The 23,272-nt window shown below is 43.0% G+C and overlaps 27 pseudogenes; all 27 read left to right on the forward strand.

The window, feature by feature from the left end:
• The first annotated feature begins 12 nt into the window (after positions 1 to 12).
• LOC115926996 lies at positions 13 to 131 on the forward strand (annotated as a pseudogene).
• Positions 132 to 892: 761 nt separating this feature from the next.
• On the forward strand, positions 893 to 1,011 carry LOC115926997 (annotated as a pseudogene).
• A 760-nt stretch (positions 1,012 to 1,771) lies between these two features.
• LOC115926998 lies at positions 1,772 to 1,890 on the forward strand (annotated as a pseudogene).
• A 759-nt stretch (positions 1,891 to 2,649) lies between these two features.
• Positions 2,650 to 2,768, forward strand: LOC115927000 (annotated as a pseudogene).
• A 761-nt stretch (positions 2,769 to 3,529) lies between these two features.
• LOC115927001 lies at positions 3,530 to 3,648 on the forward strand (annotated as a pseudogene).
• A 759-nt stretch (positions 3,649 to 4,407) lies between these two features.
• LOC115927003 lies at positions 4,408 to 4,526 on the forward strand (annotated as a pseudogene).
• A 759-nt stretch (positions 4,527 to 5,285) lies between these two features.
• On the forward strand, positions 5,286 to 5,404 carry LOC115927004 (annotated as a pseudogene).
• Positions 5,405 to 6,166: 762 nt separating this feature from the next.
• LOC115927005 lies at positions 6,167 to 6,285 on the forward strand (annotated as a pseudogene).
• Positions 6,286 to 7,046: 761 nt separating this feature from the next.
• Positions 7,047 to 7,165, forward strand: LOC115927006 (annotated as a pseudogene).
• Positions 7,166 to 7,926: 761 nt separating this feature from the next.
• LOC115927007 lies at positions 7,927 to 8,045 on the forward strand (annotated as a pseudogene).
• Positions 8,046 to 8,808: 763 nt separating this feature from the next.
• LOC115927008 lies at positions 8,809 to 8,927 on the forward strand (annotated as a pseudogene).
• Positions 8,928 to 9,688: 761 nt separating this feature from the next.
• On the forward strand, positions 9,689 to 9,807 carry LOC115927009 (annotated as a pseudogene).
• Positions 9,808 to 10,566: 759 nt separating this feature from the next.
• LOC115927010 lies at positions 10,567 to 10,685 on the forward strand (annotated as a pseudogene).
• Positions 10,686 to 11,444: 759 nt separating this feature from the next.
• Positions 11,445 to 11,563, forward strand: LOC115927011 (annotated as a pseudogene).
• Positions 11,564 to 12,322: 759 nt separating this feature from the next.
• LOC115927012 lies at positions 12,323 to 12,441 on the forward strand (annotated as a pseudogene).
• A 760-nt stretch (positions 12,442 to 13,201) lies between these two features.
• Positions 13,202 to 13,320, forward strand: LOC115927014 (annotated as a pseudogene).
• Positions 13,321 to 14,080: 760 nt separating this feature from the next.
• LOC115927015 lies at positions 14,081 to 14,199 on the forward strand (annotated as a pseudogene).
• A 761-nt stretch (positions 14,200 to 14,960) lies between these two features.
• Positions 14,961 to 15,079, forward strand: LOC115927016 (annotated as a pseudogene).
• A 760-nt stretch (positions 15,080 to 15,839) lies between these two features.
• LOC115927017 lies at positions 15,840 to 15,958 on the forward strand (annotated as a pseudogene).
• Positions 15,959 to 16,720: 762 nt separating this feature from the next.
• Positions 16,721 to 16,839, forward strand: LOC115927018 (annotated as a pseudogene).
• Positions 16,840 to 17,595: 756 nt separating this feature from the next.
• On the forward strand, positions 17,596 to 17,714 carry LOC115926916 (annotated as a pseudogene).
• Positions 17,715 to 18,475: 761 nt separating this feature from the next.
• Positions 18,476 to 18,594, forward strand: LOC115926917 (annotated as a pseudogene).
• Positions 18,595 to 19,356: 762 nt separating this feature from the next.
• On the forward strand, positions 19,357 to 19,475 carry LOC115926918 (annotated as a pseudogene).
• A 761-nt stretch (positions 19,476 to 20,236) lies between these two features.
• Positions 20,237 to 20,355, forward strand: LOC115926919 (annotated as a pseudogene).
• Positions 20,356 to 21,115: 760 nt separating this feature from the next.
• Positions 21,116 to 21,234, forward strand: LOC115926920 (annotated as a pseudogene).
• A 761-nt stretch (positions 21,235 to 21,995) lies between these two features.
• On the forward strand, positions 21,996 to 22,114 carry LOC115926922 (annotated as a pseudogene).
• A 761-nt stretch (positions 22,115 to 22,875) lies between these two features.
• On the forward strand, positions 22,876 to 22,994 carry LOC115926923 (annotated as a pseudogene).
• Positions 22,995 to 23,272: the final 278 nt, after the last annotated feature.

Raw genomic sequence — 23,272 nt, forward strand, 5'->3', positions numbered from 1 at the left:
GACGAGTCTTTTGTCTACGACCATACCATGCTGAACATACCGGTTCTCGTCCGATCACCGAAGTCAAGAAACATAGGGCCTGGTCAGTAATTGGATGGGAGACCGCCTTTGAATACCGGGTGTTGTAGGCATTTTTTTTTTATTTGAATTGATTTATTGGTTTCTGCATCTTTTTTTTTTTTTTTTTTTCATCATACATTTTCATGAACATAACATGGCTTCATACAATATTTCAAGTGTTCACGCTTATCTGGAGGAAAGACGGGGAGCAATAAAAAGGATGACGAGTTTTTGGTGACTCTTCCCTTCTAAAAGAAGCTTATTTTCGACCTATAACTCCGTCCTTCCTTCCCTCCTTCACCTCTATAACAAACTCCCGCCCCTCCCCCCCCCCCCCATCCCATCCCTGCCCGGCTCCTCCTTTTTCTTTTCTTCCATCCTCCATGTAGCATTATGCTCCGCAACCGTTTCCAAGACAGTGTCAATGCGCACACTCTTTGCGCATGATGACCATTACGTCATAAACAAAGACAAGGTGAATACTATATATCGCGTGTCGAGGTACTAGGTTTGCTCAAAGGCTTATTTGGAATATGACGTTAGCTTGTTATATTCCTCTTCCCCAGGGGGACCTGATCTCAACAAGGCATAGAAGTGCAGCTCTGGACTATTATTGATACCCCCAATAATATAGTTGAACAAGAGCTCCATCTACAGAGGACACAGTCTCTTAGTTGGAGAAGAGGCGTTCGGGCTAAATCCGTTTCCTCACCCAGTCGGGCACTTTGAAACAATCATGAACATCTGAAACTACTACTACCACCCCATTGAAAGAAATCAGATGGTGACGTCATTGTTTAATCTTAAATAGGTTTAAATTGACGAGTCTTTTGTCTACGACCATACCATGCTGAACATACCGGTTCTCGTCCGATCACCGAAGTCAAGAAACATAGGGCCTGGTCAGTAATTGGATGGGAGACCGCCTTTGAATACCGGGTGTTGTAGGCATTTTTTTTTTATTTGAATTGATTTATTGGTTTCTGCATCTTTTTTTTTTTTTTTTTTCATCATACATTTTCATGAACATAACATGGCTTCATACAATATTTCAAGTGTTCACGCTTATCTGGAGGAAAGACGGGGAGCAATAAAAAGGATGACGAGTTTTTGGTGACTCTTCCCTTCTAAAAGAAGCTTATTTTCGACCTATAACTCCGTCCTTCCTTCCCTCCTTCACCTCTATAACAAACTCCCGCCCCTCCCCCCCCCCCCCATCCCATCCCTGCCCGGCTCCTCCTTTTTCTTTTCTTCCATCCTCCATGTAGCATTATGCTCCGCAACCGTTTCCAAGACAGTGTCAATGCGCACACTCTTTGCGCATGATGACCATTACGTCATAAACAAAGACAAGGTGAATACTATATATCGCGTGTCGAGGTACTAGGTTTGCTCAAAGGCTTATTTGGAATATGACGTTAGCTTGTTATATTCCTCTTCCCCAGGGGGACCTGATCTCAACAAGGCATAGAAGTGCAGCTCTGGACTATTATTGATACCCCCAATAATATAGTTGAACAAGAGCTCCATCTACAGAGGACACAGTCTCTTAGTTGGAGAAGAGGCGTTCGGGCTAAATCCGTTTCCTCACCCAGTCGGGCACTTTGAAACAATCATGAACATCTGAAACTACTACTACCACCCCATTGAAAGAAATCAGATGGTGACGTCATTGTTTAATCTTAAATAGGTTTAAATTGACGAGTCTTTTGTCTACGACCATACCATGCTGAACATACCGGTTCTCGTCCGATCACCGAAGTCAAGAAACATAGGGCCTGGTCAGTAATTGGATGGGAGACCGCCTTTGAATACCGGGTGTTGTAGGCATTTTTTTTTTATTTGAATTGATTTATTGGTTTCTGCATCTTTTTTTTTTTTTTTTTTCATCATACATTTTCATGAACATAACATGGCTTCATACAATATTTCAAGTGTTCACGCTTATCTGGAGGAAAGACGGGGAGCAATAAAAAGGATGACGAGTTTTTGGTGACTCTTCCCTTCTAAAAGAAGCTTATTTTCGACCTATAACTCCGTCCTTCCTTCCCTCCTTCACCTCTATAACAAACTCCCGCCCCTCCCCCCCCCCCCATCCCATCCCTGCCCGGCTCCTCCTTTTTCTTTTCTTCCATCCTCCATGTAGCATTATGCTCCGCAACCGTTTCCAAGACAGTGTCAATGCGCACACTCTTTGCGCATGATGACCATTACGTCATAAACAAAGACAAGGTGAATACTATATATCGCGTGTCGAGGTACTAGGTTTGCTCAAAGGCTTATTTGGAATATGACGTTAGCTTGTTATATTCCTCTTCCCCAGGGGGACCTGATCTCAACAAGGCATAGAAGTGCAGCTCTGGACTATTATTGATACCCCCAATAATATAGTTGAACAAGAGCTCCATCTACAGAGGACACAGTCTCTTAGTTGGAGAAGAGGCGTTCGGGCTAAATCCGTTTCCTCACCCAGTCGGGCACTTTGAAACAATCATGAACATCTGAAACTACTACTACCACCCCATTGAAAGAAATCAGATGGTGACGTCATTGTTTAATCTTAAATAGGTTTAAATTGACGAGTCTTTTGTCTACGACCATACCATGCTGAACATACCGGTTCTCGTCCGATCACCGAAGTCAAGAAACATAGGGCCTGGTCAGTAATTGGATGGGAGACCGCCTTTGAATACCGGGTGTTGTAGGCATTTTTTTTTTTATTTGAATTGATTTATTGGTTTCTGCATCTTTTTTTTTTTTTTTTTTCATCATACATTTTCATGAACATAACATGGCTTCATACAATATTTCAAGTGTTCACGCTTATCTGGAGGAAAGACGGGGAGCAATAAAAAGGATGACGAGTTTTTGGTGACTCTTCCCTTCTAAAAGAAGCTTATTTTCGACCTATAACTCCGTCCTTCCTTCCCTCCTTCACCTCTATAACAAACTCCCGCCCCTCCCCCCCCCCCCCATCCCATCCCTGCCCGGCTCCTCCTTTTTCTTTTCTTCCATCCTCCATGTGGCATTATGCTCCGCAACCGTTTCCAAGACAGTGTCAATGCGCACACTCTTTGCGCATGATGACCATTACGTCATAAACAAAGACAAGGTGAATACTATATATCGCGTGTCGAGGTACTAGGTTTGCTCAAAGGCTTATTTGGAATATGACGTTAGCTTGTTATATTCCTCTTCCCCAGGGGGACCTGATCTCAACAAGGCATAGAAGTGCAGCTCTGGACTATTATTGATACCCCCAATAATATAGTTGAACAAGAGCTCCATCTACAGAGGACACAGTCTCTTAGTTGGAGAAGAGGCGTTCGGGCTAAATCCGTTTCCTCACCCAGTCGGGCACTTTGAAACAATCATGAACATCTGAAACTACTACTACCACCCCATTGAAAGAAATCAGATGGTGACGTCATTGTTTAATCTTAAATAGGTTTAAATTGACGAGTCTTTTGTCTACGACCATACCATGCTGAACATACCGGTTCTCGTCCGATCACCGAAGTCAAGAAACATAGGGCCTGGTCAGTAATTGGATGGGAGACCGCCTTTGAATACCGGGTGTTGTAGGCATTTTTTTTTTATTTGAATTGATTTATTGGTTTCTGCATCTTTTTTTTTTTTTTTTTTCATCATACATTTTCATGAACATAACATGGCTTCATACAATATTTCAAGTGTTCACGCTTATCTGGAGGAAAGACGGGGAGCAATAAAAAGGATGACGAGTTTTTGGTGACTCTTCCCTTCTAAAAGAAGCTTATTTTCGACCTATAACTCCGTCCTTCCTTCCCTCCTTCACCTCTATAACAAACTCCCGCCCCTCCCCCCCCCCCCATCCCATCCCTGCCCGGCTCCTCCTTTTTCTTTTCTTCCATCCTCCATGTGGCATTATGCTCCGCAACCGTTTCCAAGACAGTGTCAATGCGCACACTCTTTGCGCATGATGACCATTACGTCATAAACAAAGACAAGGTGAATACTATATATCGCGTGTCGAGGTACTAGGTTTGCTCAAAGGCTTATTTGGAATATGACGTTAGCTTGTTATATTCCTCTTCCCCAGGGGGACCTGATCTCAACAAGGCATAGAAGTGCAGCTCTGGACTATTATTGATACCCCCAATAATATAGTTGAACAAGAGCTCCATCTACAGAGGACACAGTCTCTTAGTTGGAGAAGAGGCGTTCGGGCTAAATCCGTTTCCTCACCCAGTCGGGCACTTTGAAACAATCATGAACATCTGAAACTACTACTACCACCCCATTGAAAGAAATCAGATGGTGACGTCATTGTTTAATCTTAAATAGGTTTAAATTGACGAGTCTTTTGTCTACGACCATACCATGCTGAACATACCGGTTCTCGTCCGATCACCGAAGTCAAGAAACATAGGGCCTGGTCAGTAATTGGATGGGAGACCGCCTTTGAATACCGGGTGTTGTAGGCATTTTTTTTTTATTTGAATTGATTTATTGGTTTCTGCATCTTTTTTTTTTTTTTTTTTCATCATACATTTTCATGAACATAACATGGCTTCATACAATATTTCAAGTGTTCACGCTTATCTGGAGGAAAGACGGGGAGCAATAAAAAGGATGACGAGTTTTTGGTGACTCTTCCCTTCTAAAAGAAGCTTATTTTCGACCTATAACTCCGTCCTTCCTTCCCTCCTTCACCTCTATAACAAACTCCCGCCCCTCCCCCCCCCCCCATCCCATCCCTGCCCGGCTCCTCCTTTTTCTTTTCTTCCATCCTCCATGTAGCATTATGCTCCGCAACCGTTTCCAAGACAGTGTCAATGCGCACACTCTTTGCGCATGATGACCATTACGTCATAAACAAAGACAAGGTGAATACTATATATCGCGTGTCGAGGTACTAGGTTTGCTCAAAGGCTTATTTGGAATATGACGTTAGCTTGTTATATTCCTCTTCCCCAGGGGGACCTGATCTCAACAAGGCATAGAAGTGCAGCTCTGGACTATTATTGATACCCCCAATAATATAGTTGAACAAGAGCTCCATCTACAGAGGACACAGTCTCTTAGTTGGAGAAGAGGCGTTCGGGCTAAATCCGTTTCCTCACCCAGTCGGGCACTTTGAAACAATCATGAACATCTGAAACTACTACTACCACCCCATTGAAAGAAATCAGATGGTGACGTCATTGTTTAATCTTAAATAGGTTTAAATTGACGAGTCTTTTGTCTACGACCATACCATGCTGAACATACCGGTTCTCGTCCGATCACCGAAGTCAAGAAACATAGGGCCTGGTCAGTAATTGGATGGGAGACCGCCTTTGAATACCGGGTGTTGTAGGCATTTTTTTTTTATTTGAATTGATTTATTGGTTTCTGCATCTTTTTTTTTTTTTTTTTTTCATCATACATTTTCATGAACATAACATGGCTTCATACAATATTTCAAGTGTTCACGCTTATCTGGAGGAAAGACGGGGAGCAATAAAAAGGATGACGAGTTTTTGGTGACTCTTCCCTTCTAAAAGAAGCTTATTTTCGACCTATAACTCCGTCCTTCCTTCCCTCCTTCACCTCTATAACAAACTCCCGCCCCTCCCCCCCCCCCCCCATCCCATCCCTGCCCGGCTCCTCCTTTTTCTTTTCTTCCATCCTCCATGTAGCATTATGCTCCGCAACCGTTTCCAAGACAGTGTCAATGCGCACACTCTTTGCGCATGATGACCATTACGTCATAAACAAAGACAAGGTGAATACTATATATCGCGTGTCGAGGTACTAGGTTTGCTCAAAGGCTTATTTGGAATATGACGTTAGCTTGTTATATTCCTCTTCCCCAGGGGGACCTGATCTCAACAAGGCATAGAAGTGCAGCTCTGGACTATTATTGATACCCCCAATAATATAGTTGAACAAGAGCTCCATCTACAGAGGACACAGTCTCTTAGTTGGAGAAGAGGCGTTCGGGCTAAATCCGTTTCCTCACCCAGTCGGGCACTTTGAAACAATCATGAACATCTGAAACTACTACTACCACCCCATTGAAAGAAATCAGATGGTGACGTCATTGTTTAATCTTAAATAGGTTTAAATTGACGAGTCTTTTGTCTACGACCATACCATGCTGAACATACCGGTTCTCGTCCGATCACCGAAGTCAAGAAACATAGGGCCTGGTCAGTAATTGGATGGGAGACCGCCTTTGAATACCGGGTGTTGTAGGCATTTTTTTTTTTATTTGAATTGATTTATTGGTTTCTGCATCTTTTTTTTTTTTTTTTTTTCATCATACATTTTCATGAACATAACATGGCTTCATACAATATTTCAAGTGTTCACGCTTATCTGGAGGAAAGACGGGGAGCAATAAAAAGGATGACGAGTTTTTGGTGACTCTTCCCTTCTAAAAGAAGCTTATTTTCGACCTATAACTCCGTCCTTCCTTCCCTCCTTCACCTCTATAACAAACTCCCGCCCCTCCCCCCCCCCCCCATCCCATCCCTGCCCGGCTCCTCCTTTTTCTTTTCTTCCATCCTCCATGTGCATTATGCTCCGCAACCGTTTCCAAGACAGTGTCAATGCGCACACTCTTTGCGCATGATGACCATTACGTCATAAACAAAGACAAGGTGAATACTATATATCGCGTGTCGAGGTACTAGGTTTGCTCAAAGGCTTATTTGGAATATGACGTTAGCTTGTTATATTCCTCTTCCCCAGGGGGACCTGATCTCAACAAGGCATAGAAGTGCAGCTCTGGACTATTATTGATACCCCCAATAATATAGTTGAACAAGAGCTCCATCTACAGAGGACACAGTCTCTTAGTTGGAGAAGAGGCGTTCGGGCTAAATCCGTTTCCTCACCCAGTCGGGCACTTTGAAACAATCATGAACATCTGAAACTACTACTACCACCCCATTGAAAGAAATCAGATGGTGACGTCATTGTTTAATCTTAAATAGGTTTAAATTGACGAGTCTTTTGTCTACGACCATACCATGCTGAACATACCGGTTCTCGTCCGATCACCGAAGTCAAGAAACATAGGGCCTGGTCAGTAATTGGATGGGAGACCGCCTTTGAATACCGGGTGTTGTAGGCATTTTTTTTTTATTTGAATTGATTTATTGGTTTCTGCATCTTTTTTTTTTTTTTTTTTTCATCATACATTTTCATGAACATAACATGGCTTCATACAATATTTCAAGTGTTCACGCTTATCTGGAGGAAAGACGGGGAGCAATAAAAAGGATGACGAGTTTTTGGTGACTCTTCCCTTCTAAAAGAAGCTTATTTTCGACCTATAACTCCGTCCTTCCTTCCCTCCTTCACCTCTATAACAAACTCCCGCCCCTCCCCCCCCCCCCCATCCCATCCCTGCCCGGCTCCTCCTTTTTCTTTTCTTCCATCCTCCATGTAGCATTATGCTCCGCAACCGTTTCCAAGACAGTGTCAATGCGCACACTCTTTGCGCATGATGACCATTACGTCATAAACAAAGACAAGGTGAATACTATATATCGCGTGTCGAGGTACTAGGTTTGCTCAAAGGCTTATTTGGAATATGACGTTAGCTTGTTATATTCCTCTTCCCCAGGGGGACCTGATCTCAACAAGGCATAGAAGTGCAGCTCTGGACTATTATTGATACCCCCAATAATATAGTTGAACAAGAGCTCCATCTACAGAGGACACAGTCTCTTAGTTGGAGAAGAGGCGTTCGGGCTAAATCCGTTTCCTCACCCAGTCGGGCACTTTGAAACAATCATGAACATCTGAAACTACTACTACCACCCCATTGAAAGAAATCAGATGGTGACGTCATTGTTTAATCTTAAATAGGTTTAAATTGACGAGTCTTTTGTCTACGACCATACCATGCTGAACATACCGGTTCTCGTCCGATCACCGAAGTCAAGAAACATAGGGCCTGGTCAGTAATTGGATGGGAGACCGCCTTTGAATACCGGGTGTTGTAGGCATTTTTTTTTTTATTTGAATTGATTTATTGGTTTCTGCATCTTTTTTTTTTTTTTTTTTCATCATACATTTTCATGAACATAACATGGCTTCATACAATATTTCAAGTGTTCACGCTTATCTGGAGGAAAGACGGGGAGCAATAAAAAGGATGACGAGTTTTTGGTGACTCTTCCCTTCTAAAAGAAGCTTATTTTCGACCTATAACTCCGTCCTTCCTTCCCTCCTTCACCTCTATAACAAACTCCCGCCCCTCCCCCCCCCCCCCCCATCCCATCCCTGCCCGGCTCCTCCTTTTTCTTTTCTTCCATCCTCCATGTAGCATTATGCTCCGCAACCGTTTCCAAGACAGTGTCAATGCGCACACTCTTTGCGCATGATGACCATTACGTCATAAACAAAGACAAGGTGAATACTATATATCGCGTGTCGAGGTACTAGGTTTGCTCAAAGGCTTATTTGGAATATGACGTTAGCTTGTTATATTCCTCTTCCCCAGGGGGACCTGATCTCAACAAGGCATAGAAGTGCAGCTCTGGACTATTATTGATACCCCCAATAATATAGTTGAACAAGAGCTCCATCTACAGAGGACACAGTCTCTTAGTTGGAGAAGAGGCGTTCGGGCTAAATCCGTTTCCTCACCCAGTCGGGCACTTTGAAACAATCATGAACATCTGAAACTACTACTACCACCCCATTGAAAGAAATCAGATGGTGACGTCATTGTTTAATCTTAAATAGGTTTAAATTGACGAGTCTTTTGTCTACGACCATACCATGCTGAACATACCGGTTCTCGTCCGATCACCGAAGTCAAGAAACATAGGGCCTGGTCAGTAATTGGATGGGAGACCGCCTTTGAATACCGGGTGTTGTAGGCATTTTTTTTTTATTTGAATTGATTTATTGGTTTCTGCATCTTTTTTTTTTTTTTTTTTCATCATACATTTTCATGAACATAACATGGCTTCATACAATATTTCAAGTGTTCACGCTTATCTGGAGGAAAGACGGGGAGCAATAAAAAGGATGACGAGTTTTTGGTGACTCTTCCCTTCTAAAAGAAGCTTATTTTCGACCTATAACTCCGTCCTTCCTTCCCTCCTTCACCTCTATAACAAACTCCCGCCCCTCCCCCCCCCCCCCCATCCCATCCCTGCCCGGCTCCTCCTTTTTCTTTTCTTCCATCCTCCATGTAGCATTATGCTCCGCAACCGTTTCCAAGACAGTGTCAATGCGCACACTCTTTGCGCATGATGACCATTACGTCATAAACAAAGACAAGGTGAATACTATATATCGCGTGTCGAGGTACTAGGTTTGCTCAAAGGCTTATTTGGAATATGACGTTAGCTTGTTATATTCCTCTTCCCCAGGGGGACCTGATCTCAACAAGGCATAGAAGTGCAGCTCTGGACTATTATTGATACCCCCAATAATATAGTTGAACAAGAGCTCCATCTACAGAGGACACAGTCTCTTAGTTGGAGAAGAGGCGTTCGGGCTAAATCCGTTTCCTCACCCAGTCGGGCACTTTGAAACAATCATGAACATCTGAAACTACTACTACCACCCCATTGAAAGAAATCAGATGGTGACGTCATTGTTTAATCTTAAATAGGTTTAAATTGACGAGTCTTTTGTCTACGACCATACCATGCTGAACATACCGGTTCTCGTCCGATCACCGAAGTCAAGAAACATAGGGCCTGGTCAGTAATTGGATGGGAGACCGCCTTTGAATACCGGGTGTTGTAGGCATTTTTTTTTTATTTGAATTGATTTATTGGTTTCTGCATCTTTTTTTTTTTTTTTTTTCATCATACATTTTCATGAACATAACATGGCTTCATACAATATTTCAAGTGTTCACGCTTATCTGGAGGAAAGACGGGGAGCAATAAAAAGGATGACGAGTTTTTGGTGACTCTTCCCTTCTAAAAGAAGCTTATTTTCGACCTATAACTCCGTCCTTCCTTCCCTCCTTCACCTCTATAACAAACTCCCGCCCCTCCCCCCCCCCCCATCCCATCCCTGCCCGGCTCCTCCTTTTTCTTTTCTTCCATCCTCCATGTAGCATTATGCTCCGCAACCGTTTCCAAGACAGTGTCAATGCGCACACTCTTTGCGCATGATGACCATTACGTCATAAACAAAGACAAGGTGAATACTATATATCGCGTGTCGAGGTACTAGGTTTGCTCAAAGGCTTATTTGGAATATGACGTTAGCTTGTTATATTCCTCTTCCCCAGGGGGACCTGATCTCAACAAGGCATAGAAGTGCAGCTCTGGACTATTATTGATACCCCCAATAATATAGTTGAACAAGAGCTCCATCTACAGAGGACACAGTCTCTTAGTTGGAGAAGAGGCGTTCGGGCTAAATCCGTTTCCTCACCCAGTCGGGCACTTTGAAACAATCATGAACATCTGAAACTACTACTACCACCCCATTGAAAGAAATCAGATGGTGACGTCATTGTTTAATCTTAAATAGGTTTAAATTGACGAGTCTTTTGTCTACGACCATACCATGCTGAACATACCGGTTCTCGTCCGATCACCGAAGTCAAGAAACATAGGGCCTGGTCAGTAATTGGATGGGAGACCGCCTTTGAATACCGGGTGTTGTAGGCATTTTTTTTTTATTTGAATTGATTTATTGGTTTCTGCATCTTTTTTTTTTTTTTTTTTTCATCATACATTTTCATGAACATAACATGGCTTCATACAATATTTCAAGTGTTCACGCTTATCTGGAGGAAAGACGGGGAGCAATAAAAAGGATGACGAGTTTTTGGTGACTCTTCCCTTCTAAAAGAAGCTTATTTTCGACCTATAACTCCGTCCTTCCTTCCCTCCTTCACCTCTATAACAAACTCCCGCCCCTCCCCCCCCCCCCATCCCATCCCTGCCCGGCTCCTCCTTTTTCTTTTCTTCCATCCTCCATGTGCATTATGCTCCGCAACCGTTTCCAAGACAGTGTCAATGCGCACACTCTTTGCGCATGATGACCATTACGTCATAAACAAAGACAAGGTGAATACTATATATCGCGTGTCGAGGTACTAGGTTTGCTCAAAGGCTTATTTGGAATATGACGTTAGCTTGTTATATTCCTCTTCCCCAGGGGGACCTGATCTCAACAAGGCATAGAAGTGCAGCTCTGGACTATTATTGATACCCCCAATAATATAGTTGAACAAGAGCTCCATCTACAGAGGACACAGTCTCTTAGTTGGAGAAGAGGCGTTCGGGCTAAATCCGTTTCCTCACCCAGTCGGGCACTTTGAAACAATCATGAACATCTGAAACTACTACTACCACCCCATTGAAAGAAATCAGATGGTGACGTCATTGTTTAATCTTAAATAGGTTTAAATTGACGAGTCTTTTGTCTACGACCATACCATGCTGAACATACCGGTTCTCGTCCGATCACCGAAGTCAAGAAACATAGGGCCTGGTCAGTAATTGGATGGGAGACCGCCTTTGAATACCGGGTGTTGTAGGCATTTTTTTTTTATTTGAATTGATTTATTGGTTTCTGCATCTTTTTTTTTTTTTTTTTTCATCATACATTTTCATGAACATAACATGGCTTCATACAATATTTCAAGTGTTCACGCTTATCTGGAGGAAAGACGGGGAGCAATAAAAAGGATGACGAGTTTTTGGTGACTCTTCCCTTCTAAAAGAAGCTTATTTTCGACCTATAACTCCGTCCTTCCTTCCCTCCTTCACCTCTATAACAAACTCCCGCCCCTCCCCCCCCCCCCATCCCATCCCTGCCCGGCTCCTCCTTTTTCTTTTCTTCCATCCTCCATGTAGCATTATGCTCCGCAACCGTTTCCAAGACAGTGTCAATGCGCACACTCTTTGCGCATGATGACCATTACGTCATAAACAAAGACAAGGTGAATACTATATATCGCGTGTCGAGGTACTAGGTTTGCTCAAAGGCTTATTTGGAATATGACGTTAGCTTGTTATATTCCTCTTCCCCAGGGGGACCTGATCTCAACAAGGCATAGAAGTGCAGCTCTGGACTATTATTGATACCCCCAATAATATAGTTGAACAAGAGCTCCATCTACAGAGGACACAGTCTCTTAGTTGGAGAAGAGGCGTTCGGGCTAAATCCGTTTCCTCACCCAGTCGGGCACTTTGAAACAATCATGAACATCTGAAACTACTACTACCACCCCATTGAAAGAAATCAGATGGTGACGTCATTGTTTAATCTTAAATAGGTTTAAATTGACGAGTCTTTTGTCTACGACCATACCATGCTGAACATACCGGTTCTCGTCCGATCACCGAAGTCAAGAAACATAGGGCCTGGTCAGTAATTGGATGGGAGACCGCCTTTGAATACCGGGTGTTGTAGGCATTTTTTTTTTATTTGAATTGATTTATTGGTTTCTGCATCTTTTTTTTTTTTTTTTTTCATCATACATTTTCATGAACATAACATGGCTTCATACAATATTTCAAGTGTTCACGCTTATCTGGAGGAAAGACGGGGAGCAATAAAAAGGATGACGAGTTTTTGGTGACTCTTCCCTTCTAAAAGAAGCTTATTTTCGACCTATAACTCCGTCCTTCCTTCCCTCCTTCACCTCTATAACAAACTCCCGCCCCTCCCCCCCCCCCCCATCCCATCCCTGCCCGGCTCCTCCTTTTTCTTTTCTTCCATCCTCCATGTGGCATTATGCTCCGCAACCGTTTCCAAGACAGTGTCAATGCGCACACTCTTTGCGCATGATGACCATTACGTCATAAACAAAGACAAGGTGAATACTATATATCGCGTGTCGAGGTACTAGGTTTGCTCAAAGGCTTATTTGGAATATGACGTTAGCTTGTTATATTCCTCTTCCCCAGGGGGACCTGATCTCAACAAGGCATAGAAGTGCAGCTCTGGACTATTATTGATACCCCCAATAATATAGTTGAACAAGAGCTCCATCTACAGAGGACACAGTCTCTTAGTTGGAGAAGAGGCGTTCGGGCTAAATCCGTTTCCTCACCCAGTCGGGCACTTTGAAACAATCATGAACATCTGAAACTACTACTACCACCCCATTGAAAGAAATCAGATGGTGACGTCATTGTTTAATCTTAAATAGGTTTAAATTGACGAGTCTTTTGTCTACGACCATACCATGCTGAACATACCGGTTCTCGTCCGATCACCGAAGTCAAGAAACATAGGGCCTGGTCAGTAATTGGATGGGAGACCGCCTTTGAATACCGGGTGTTGTAGGCATTTTTTTTTTATTTGAATTGATTTATTGGTTTCTGCATCTTTTTTTTTTTTTTTTTTCATCATACATTTTCATGAACATAACATGGCTTCATACAATATTTCAAGTGTTCACGCTTATCTGGAGGAAAGACGGGGAGCAATAAAAAGGATGACGAGTTTTTGGTGACTCTTCCCTTCTAAAAGAAGCTTATTTTCGACCTATAACTCCGTCCTTCCTTCCCTCCTTCACCTCTATAACAAACTCCCGCCCCTCCCCCCCCCCCCCATCCCATCCCTGCCCGGCTCCTCCTTTTTCTTTTCTTCCATCCTCCATGTGGCATTATGCTCCGCAACCGTTTCCAAGACAGTGTCAATGCGCACACTCTTTGCGCATGATGACCATTACGTCATAAACAAAGACAAGGTGAATACTATATATCGCGTGTCGAGGTACTAGGTTTGCTCAAAGGCTTATTTGGAATATGACGTTAGCTTGTTATATTCCTCTTCCCCAGGGGGACCTGATCTCAACAAGGCATAGAAGTGCAGCTCTGGACTATTATTGATACCCCCAATAATATAGTTGAACAAGAGCTCCATCTACAGAGGACACAGTCTCTTAGTTGGAGAAGAGGCGTTCGGGCTAAATCCGTTTCCTCACCCAGTCGGGCACTTTGAAACAATCATGAACATCTGAAACTACTACTACCACCCCATTGAAAGAAATCAGATGGTGACGTCATTGTTTAATCTTAAATAGGTTTAAATTGACGAGTCTTTTGTCTACGACCATACCATGCTGAACATACCGGTTCTCGTCCGATCACCGAAGTCAAGAAACATAGGGCCTGGTCAGTAATTGGATGGGAGACCGCCTTTGAATACCGGGTGTTGTAGGCATTTTTTTTTTATTTGAATTGATTTATTGGTTTCTGCATCTTTTTTTTTTTTTTTTTTCATCATACATTTTCATGAACATAACATGGCTTCATACAATATTTCAAGTGTTCACGCTTATCTGGAGGAAAGACGGGGAGCAATAAAAAGGATGACGAGTTTTTGGTGACTCTTCCCTTCTAAAAGAAGCTTATTTTCGACCTATAACTCCGTCCTTCCTTCCCTCCTTCACCTCTATAACAAACTCCCGCCCCTCCCCCCCCCCCCCCCATCCCATCCCTGCCCGGCTCCTCCTTTTTCTTTTCTTCCATCCTCCATGTGCATTATGCTCCGCAACCGTTTCCAAGACAGTGTCAATGCGCACACTCTTTGCGCATGATGACCATTACGTCATAAACAAAGACAAGGTGAATACTATATATCGCGTGTCGAGGTACTAGGTTTGCTCAAAGGCTTATTTGGAATATGACGTTAGCTTGTTATATTCCTCTTCCCCAGGGGGACCTGATCTCAACAAGGCATAGAAGTGCAGCTCTGGACTATTATTGATACCCCCAATAATATAGTTGAACAAGAGCTCCATCTACAGAGGACACAGTCTCTTAGTTGGAGAAGAGGCGTTCGGGCTAAATCCGTTTCCTCACCCAGTCGGGCACTTTGAAACAATCATGAACATCTGAAACTACTACTACCACCCCATTGAAAGAAATCAGATGGTGACGTCATTGTTTAATCTTAAATAGGTTTAAATTGACGAGTCTTTTGTCTACGACCATACCATGCTGAACATACCGGTTCTCGTCCGATCACCGAAGTCAAGAAACATAGGGCCTGGTCAGTAATTGGATGGGAGACCGCCTTTGAATACCGGGTGTTGTAGGCATTTTTTTTTTTTTGAATTGATTTATTGGTTTCTGCATCTTTTTTTTTTTTTTTTTTCATCATACATTTTCATGAACATAACATGGCTTCATACAATATTTCAAGTGTTCACGCTTATCTGGAGGAAAGACGGGGAGCAATAAAAAGGATGACGAGTTTTTGGTGACTCTTCCCTTCTAAAAGAAGCTTATTTTCGACCTATAACTCCGTCCTTCCTTCCCTCCTTCACCTCTATAACAAACTCCCGCCCCTCCCCCCCCCCCCCCATCCCATCCCTGCCCGGCTCCTCCTTTTTCTTTTCTTCCATCCTCCATGTGGCATTATGCTCCGCAACCGTTTCCAAGACAGTGTCAATGCGCACACTCTTTGCGCATGATGACCATTACGTCATAAACAAAGACAAGGTGAATACTATATATCGCGTGTCGAGGTACTAGGTTTGCTCAAAGGCTTATTTGGAATATGACGTTAGCTTGTTATATTCCTCTTCCCCAGGGGGACCTGATCTCAACAAGGCATAGAAGTGCAGCTCTGGACTATTATTGATACCCCCAATAATATAGTTGAACAAGAGCTCCATCTACAGAGGACACAGTCTCTTAGTTGGAGAAGAGGCGTTCGGGCTAAATCCGTTTCCTCACCCAGTCGGGCACTTTGAAACAATCATGAACATCTGAAACTACTACTACCACCCCATTGAAAGAAATCAGATGGTGACGTCATTGTTTAATCTTAAATAGGTTTAAATTGACGAGTCTTTTGTCTACGACCATACCATGCTGAACATACCGGTTCTCGTCCGATCACCGAAGTCAAGAAACATAGGGCCTGGTCAGTAATTGGATGGGAGACCGCCTTTGAATACCGGGTGTTGTAGGCATTTTTTTTTTTATTTGAATTGATTTATTGGTTTCTGCATCTTTTTTTTTTTTTTTTTTTCATCATACATTTTCATGAACATAACATGGCTTCATACAATATTTCAAGTGTTCACGCTTATCTGGAGGAAAGACGGGGAGCAATAAAAAGGATGACGAGTTTTTGGTGACTCTTCCCTTCTAAAAGAAGCTTATTTTCGACCTATAACTCCGTCCTTCCTTCCCTCCTTCACCTCTATAACAAACTCCCGCCCCTCCCCCCCCCCCCCATCCCATCCCTGCCCGGCTCCTCCTTTTTCTTTTCTTCCATCCTCCATGTGGCATTATGCTCCGCAACCGTTTCCAAGACAGTGTCAATGCGCACACTCTTTGCGCATGATGACCATTACGTCATAAACAAAGACAAGGTGAATACTATATATCGCGTGTCGAGGTACTAGGTTTGCTCAAAGGCTTATTTGGAATATGACGTTAGCTTGTTATATTCCTCTTCCCCAGGGGGACCTGATCTCAACAAGGCATAGAAGTGCAGCTCTGGACTATTATTGATACCCCCAATAATATAGTTGAACAAGAGCTCCATCTACAGAGGACACAGTCTCTTAGTTGGAGAAGAGGCGTTCGGGCTAAATCCGTTTCCTCACCCAGTCGGGCACTTTGAAACAATCATGAACATCTGAAACTACTACTACCACCCCATTGAAAGAAATCAGATGGTGACGTCATTGTTTAATCTTAAATAGGTTTAAATTGACGAGTCTTTTGTCTACGACCATACCATGCTGAACATACCGGTTCTCGTCCGATCACCGAAGTCAAGAAACATAGGGCCTGGTCAGTAATTGGATGGGAGACCGCCTTTGAATACCGGGTGTTGTAGGCATTTTTTTTTTATTTGAATTGATTTATTGGTTTCTGCATCTTTTTTTTTTTTTTTTTTCATCATACATTTTCATGAACATAACATGGCTTCATACAATATTTCAAGTGTTCACGCTTATCTGGAGGAAAGACGGGGAGCAATAAAAAGGATGACGAGTTTTTGGTGACTCTTCCCTTCTAAAAGAAGCTTATTTTCGACCTATAACTCCGTCCTTCCTTCCCTCCTTCACCTCTATAACAAACTCCCGCCCCTCCCCCCCCCCATCCCATCCCTGCCCGGCTCCTCCTTTTTCTTTTCTTCCATCCTCCATGTGGCATTATGCTCCGCAACCGTTTCCAAGACAGTGTCAATGCGCACACTCTTTGCGCATGATGACCATTACGTCATAAACAAAGACAAGGTGAATACTATATATCGCGTGTCGAGGTACTAGGTTTGCTCAAAGGCTTATTTGGAATATGACGTTAGCTTGTTATATTCCTCTTCCCCAGGGGGACCTGATCTCAACAAGGCATAGAAGTGCAGCTCTGGACTATTATTGATACCCCAATAATATAGTTGAACAAGAGCTCCATCTACAGAGGACACAGTCTCTTAGTTGGAGAAGAGGCGTTCGGGCTAAATCCGTTTCCTCACCCAGTCGGGCACTTTGAAACAATCATGAACATCTGAAACTACTACTACCACCCCATTGAAAGAAATCAGATGGTGACGTCATTGTTTAATCTTAAATAGGTTTAAATTGACGAGTCTTTTGTCTACGACCATACCATGCTGAACATACCGGTTCTCGTCCGATCACCGAAGTCAAGAAACATAGGGCCTGGTCAGTAATTGGATGGGAGACCGCCTTTGAATACCGGGTGTTGTAGGCATTTTTTTTTTTATTTGAATTGATTTATTGGTTTCTGCATCTTTTTTTTTTTTTTTTTTCATCATACATTTTCATGAACATAACATGGCTTCATACAATATTTCAAGTGTTCACGCTTATCTGGAGGAAAGACGGGGAGCAATAAAAAGGATGACGAGTTTTTGGTGACTCTTCCCTTCTAAAAGAAGCTTATTTTCGACCTATAACTCCGTCCTTCCTTCCCTCCTTCACCTCTATAACAAACTCCCGCCCCTCCCCCCCCCCCCCATCCCATCCCTGCCCGGCTCCTCCTTTTTCTTTTCTTCCATCCTCCATGTGGCATTATGCTCCGCAACCGTTTCCAAGACAGTGTCAATGCGCACACTCTTTGCGCATGATGACCATTACGTCATAAACAAAGACAAGGTGAATACTATATATCGCGTGTCGAGGTACTAGGTTTGCTCAAAGGCTTATTTGGAATATGACGTTAGCTTGTTATATTCCTCTTCCCCAGGGGGACCTGATCTCAACAAGGCATAGAAGTGCAGCTCTGGACTATTATTGATACCCCCAATAATATAGTTGAACAAGAGCTCCATCTACAGAGGACACAGTCTCTTAGTTGGAGAAGAGGCGTTCGGGCTAAATCCGTTTCCTCACCCAGTCGGGCACTTTGAAACAATCATGAACATCTGAAACTACTACTACCACCCCATTGAAAGAAATCAGATGGTGACGTCATTGTTTAATCTTAAATAGGTTTAAATTGACGAGTCTTTTGTCTACGACCATACCATGCTGAACATACCGGTTCTCGTCCGATCACCGAAGTCAAGAAACATAGGGCCTGGTCAGTAATTGGATGGGAGACCGCCTTTGAATACCGGGTGTTGTAGGCATTTTTTTTTTATTTGAATTGATTTATTGGTTTCTGCATCTTTTTTTTTTTTTTTTTTTCATCATACATTTTCATGAACATAACATGGCTTCATACAATATTTCAAGTGTTCACGCTTATCTGGAGGAAAGACGGGGAGCAATAAAAAGGATGACGAGTTTTTGGTGACTCTTCCCTTCTAAAAGAAGCTTATTTTCGACCTATAACTCCGTCCTTCCTTCCCTCCTTCACCTCTATAACAAACTCCCGCCCCTCCCCCCCCCCCCCCCCCATCCCCCTGCCCGGCTCCTCCTTTTTCTTTTCTTCCATCCTCCATGTGGCATTATGCTCCGCAACCGTTTCCAAGACAGTGTCAATGCGCACACTCTTTGCGCATGATGACCATTACGTCATAAACAAAGACAAGGTGAATACTATATATCGCGTGTCGAGGTACTAGGTTTGCTCAAAGGCTTATTTGGAATATGACGTTAGCTTGTTATATTCCTCTTCCCCAGGGGGACCTGATCTCAACAAGGCATAGAAGTGCAGCTCTGGACTATTATTGATACCCCCAATAATATAGTTGAACAAGAGCTCCATCTACAGAGGACACAGTCTCTTAGTTGGAGAAGAGGCGTTCGGGCTAAATCCGTTTCCTCACCCAGTCGGGCACTTTGAAACAATCATGAACATCTGAAACTACTACTACCACCCCATTGAAAGAAATCAGATGGTGACGTCATTGTTTAATCTTAAATAGGTTTAAATTGACGAGTCTTTTGTCTACGACCATACCATGCTGAACATACCGGTTCTCGTCCGATCACCGAAGTCAAGAAACATAGGGCCTGGTCAGTAATTGGATGGGAGACCGCCTTTGAATACCGGGTGTTGTAGGCATTTTTTTTTTATTTGAATTGATTTATTGGTTTCTGCATCTTTTTTTTTTTTTTTTTTTCATCATACATTTTCATGAACATAACATGGCTTCATACAATATTTCAAGTGTTCACGCTTATCTGGAGGAAAGACGGGGAGCAATAAAAAGGATGACGAGTTTTTGGTGACTCTTCCCTTCTAAAAGAAGCTTATTTTCGACCTATAACTCCGTCCTTCCTTCCCTCCTTCACCTCTATAACAAACTCCCGCCCCTCCCCCCCCCCCCCATCCCATCCCTGCCCGGCTCCTCCTTTTTCTTTTCTTCCATCCTCCATGTGGCATTATGCTCCGCAACCGTTTCCAAGACAGTGTCAATGCGCACACTCTTTGCGCATGATGACCATTACGTCATAAACAAAGACAAGGTGAATACTATATATCGCGTGTCGAGGTACTAGGTTTGCTCAAAGGCTTATTTGGAATATGACGTTAGCTTGTTATATTCCTCTTCCCCAGGGGGACCTGATCTCAACAAGGCATAGAAGTGCAGCTCTGGACTATTATTGATACCCCCAATAATATAGTTGAACAAGAGCTCCATCTACAGAGGACACAGTCTCTTAGTTGGAGAAGAGGCGTTCGGGCTAAATCCGTTTCCTCACCCAGTCGGGCACTTTGAAACAATCATGAACATCTGAAACTACTACTACCACCCCATTGAAAGAAATCAGATGGTGACGTCATTGTTTAATCTTAAATAGGTTTAAATTGACGAGTCTTTTGTCTACGACCATACCATGCTGAACATACCGGTTCTCGTCCGATCACCGAAGTCAAGAAACATAGGGCCTGGTCAGTAATTGGATGGGAGACCGCCTTTGAATACCGGGTGTTGTAGGCATTTTTTTTTTATTTGAATTGATTTATTGGTTTCTGCATCTTTTTTTTTTTTTTTTTTCATCATACATTTTCATGAACATAACATGGCTTCATACAATATTTCAAGTGTTCACGCTTATCTGGAGGAAAGACGGGGAGCAATAAAAAGGATGACGAGTTTTTGGTGACTCTTCCCTTCTAAAAGAAGCTTATTTTCGACCTATAACTCCGTCCTTCCTTCCCTCCTTCACCTCTATAACAAACTCCCGCCCCTCCCCCCCCCCCCCCATCCCATCCCTGCCCGGCTCCTCCTTTTTCTTTTCTTCCATCCTCCATGTGGCATTATGCTCCGCAACCGTTTCCAAGACAGTGTCAATGCGCACACTCTTTGCGCATGATGACCATTACGTCATAAACAAAGACAAGGTGAATACTATATATCGCGTGTCGAGGTACTAGGTTTGCTCAAAGGCTTATTTGGAATATGACGTTAGCTTGTTATATTCCTCTTCCCCAGGGGGACCTGATCTCAACAAGGCATAGAAGTGCAGCTCTGGACTATTATTGATACCCCAATAATATAGTTGAACAAGAGCTCCATCTACAGAGGACACAGTCTCTTAGTTGGAGAAGAGGCGTTCGGGCTAAATCCGTTTCCTCACCCAGTCGGGCACTTTGAAACAATCATGAACATCTGAAACTACTACTACCACCCCATTGAAAGAAATCAGATGGTGACGTCATTGTTTAATCTTAAATAGGTTTAAATTGACGAGTCTTTTGTCTACGACCATACCATGCTGAACATACCGGTTCTCGTCCGATCACCGAAGTCAAGAAACATAGGGCCTGGTCAGTAATTGGATGGGAGACCGCCTTTGAATACCGGGTGTTGTAGGCATTTTTTTTTTTATTTGAATTGATTTATTGGTTTCTGCATCTTTTTTTTTTTTTTTTTTCATCATACATTTTCATGAACATAACATGGCTTCATACAATATTTCAAGTGTTCACGCTTATCTGGAGGAAAGACGGGGAGCAATAAAAAGGATGACGAGTTTTTGGTGACTCTTCCCTTCTAAAAGAAGCTTATTTTCGACCTATAACTCCGTCCTTCCTTCCCTCCTTCACCTCTATAACAAACTCCCGCCCCTCCCCCCCCCCCCCATCCCATCCCTGCCCGGCTCCTCCTTTTTCTTTTCTTCCATCCTCCATGTAGCATTATGCTCCGCAACCGTTTCCAAGACAGTGTCAATGCGCACACTCTTTGCGCATGATGACCATTACGTCATAAACAAAGACAAGGTGAATACTATATATCGCGTGTCGAGGTACTAGGTTTGCTCAAAGGCTTATTTGGAATATGACGTTAGCTTGTTATATTCCTCTTCCCCAGGGGGACCTGATCTCAACAAGGCATAGAAGTGCAGCTCTGGACTATTATTGATACCCCCAATAATATAGTTGAACAAGAGCTCCATCTACAGAGGACACAGTCTCTTAGTTGGAGAAGAGGCGTTCGGGCTAAATCCGTTTCCTCACCCAGTCGGGCACTTTGAAACAATCATGAACATCTGAAACTACTACTACCACCCCATTGAAAGAAATCAGATGGTGACGTCATTGTTTAATCTTAAATAGGTTTAAATTGACGAGTCTTTTGTCTACGACCATACCATGCTGAACATACCGGTTCTCGTCCGATCACCGAAGTCAAGAAACATAGGGCCTGGTCAGTAATTGGATGGGAGACCGCCTTTGAATACCGGGTGTTGTAGGCATTTTTTTTTTATTTGAATTGATTTATTGGTTTCTGCATCTTTTTTTTTTTTTTTTTTTCATCATACATTTTCATGAACATAACATGGCTTCATACAATATTTCAAGTGTTCACGCTTATCTGGAGGAAAGACGGGGAGCAATAAAAAGGATGACGAGTTTTTGGTGACTCTTCCCTTCTAAAAGAAGCTTATTTTCGACCTATAACTCCGTCCTTCCTTCCCTCCTTCACCTCTATAACAAACTCCCGCCCCTCCCCCCCCCCCCCATCCCATCCCTGCCCGGCTCCTCCTTTTTCTTTTCTTCCATCCTCCATGTGGCATTATGCTCCGCAACCGTTTCCAAGACAGTGTCAATGCGCACACTCTTTGCGCATGATGACCATTACGTCATAAACAAAGACAAGGTGAATACTATATATCGCGTGTCGAGGTACTAGGTTTGCTCAAAGGCTTATTTGGAATATGACGTTAGCTTGTTATATTCCTCTTCCCCAGGGGGACCTGATCTCAACAAGGCATAGAAGTGCAGCTCTGGACTATTATTGATACCCCCAATAATATAGTTGAACAAGAGCTCCATCTACAGAGGACACAGTCTCTTAGTTGGAGAAGAGGCGTTCGGGCTAAATCCGTTTCCTCACCCAGTCGGGCACTTTGAAACAATCATGAACATCTGAAACTACTACTACCACCCCATTGAAAGAAATCAGATGGTGACGTCATTGTTTAATCTTAAATAGGTTTAAATTGACGAGTCTTTTGTCTACGACCATACCATGCTGAACATACCGGTTCTCGTCCGATCACCGAAGTCAAGAAACATAGGGCCTGGTCAGTAATTGGATGGGAGACCGCCTTTGAATACCGGGTGTTGTAGGCATTTTTTTTTTATTTGAATTGATTTATTGGTTTCTGCATCTTTTTTTTTTTTTTTTTCATCATACATTTTCATGAACATAACATGGCTTCATACAATATTTCAAGTGTTCACGCTTATCTGGAGGAAAGACGGGGAGCAATAAAAAGGATGACGAGTTTTTGGTGACTCTTCCCTTCTAAAAGAAGCTTATTTTCGACCTATAACTCCGTCCTTCCTTCCCTCCTTCACCTCTATAACAAACTCCCGCCCCCCCCCCCCCCCCATCCCATCCCTGCCCG

The sequence above is a fragment of the Strongylocentrotus purpuratus genome, unplaced genomic scaffold (genome assembly GCF_000002235.5).
Source record: "Strongylocentrotus purpuratus isolate Spur 01 unplaced genomic scaffold, Spur_5.0 spur5_scaffold_2, whole genome shotgun sequence".
NCBI lineage: Eukaryota > Metazoa > Echinodermata > Echinoidea > Camarodonta > Strongylocentrotidae > Strongylocentrotus > Strongylocentrotus purpuratus.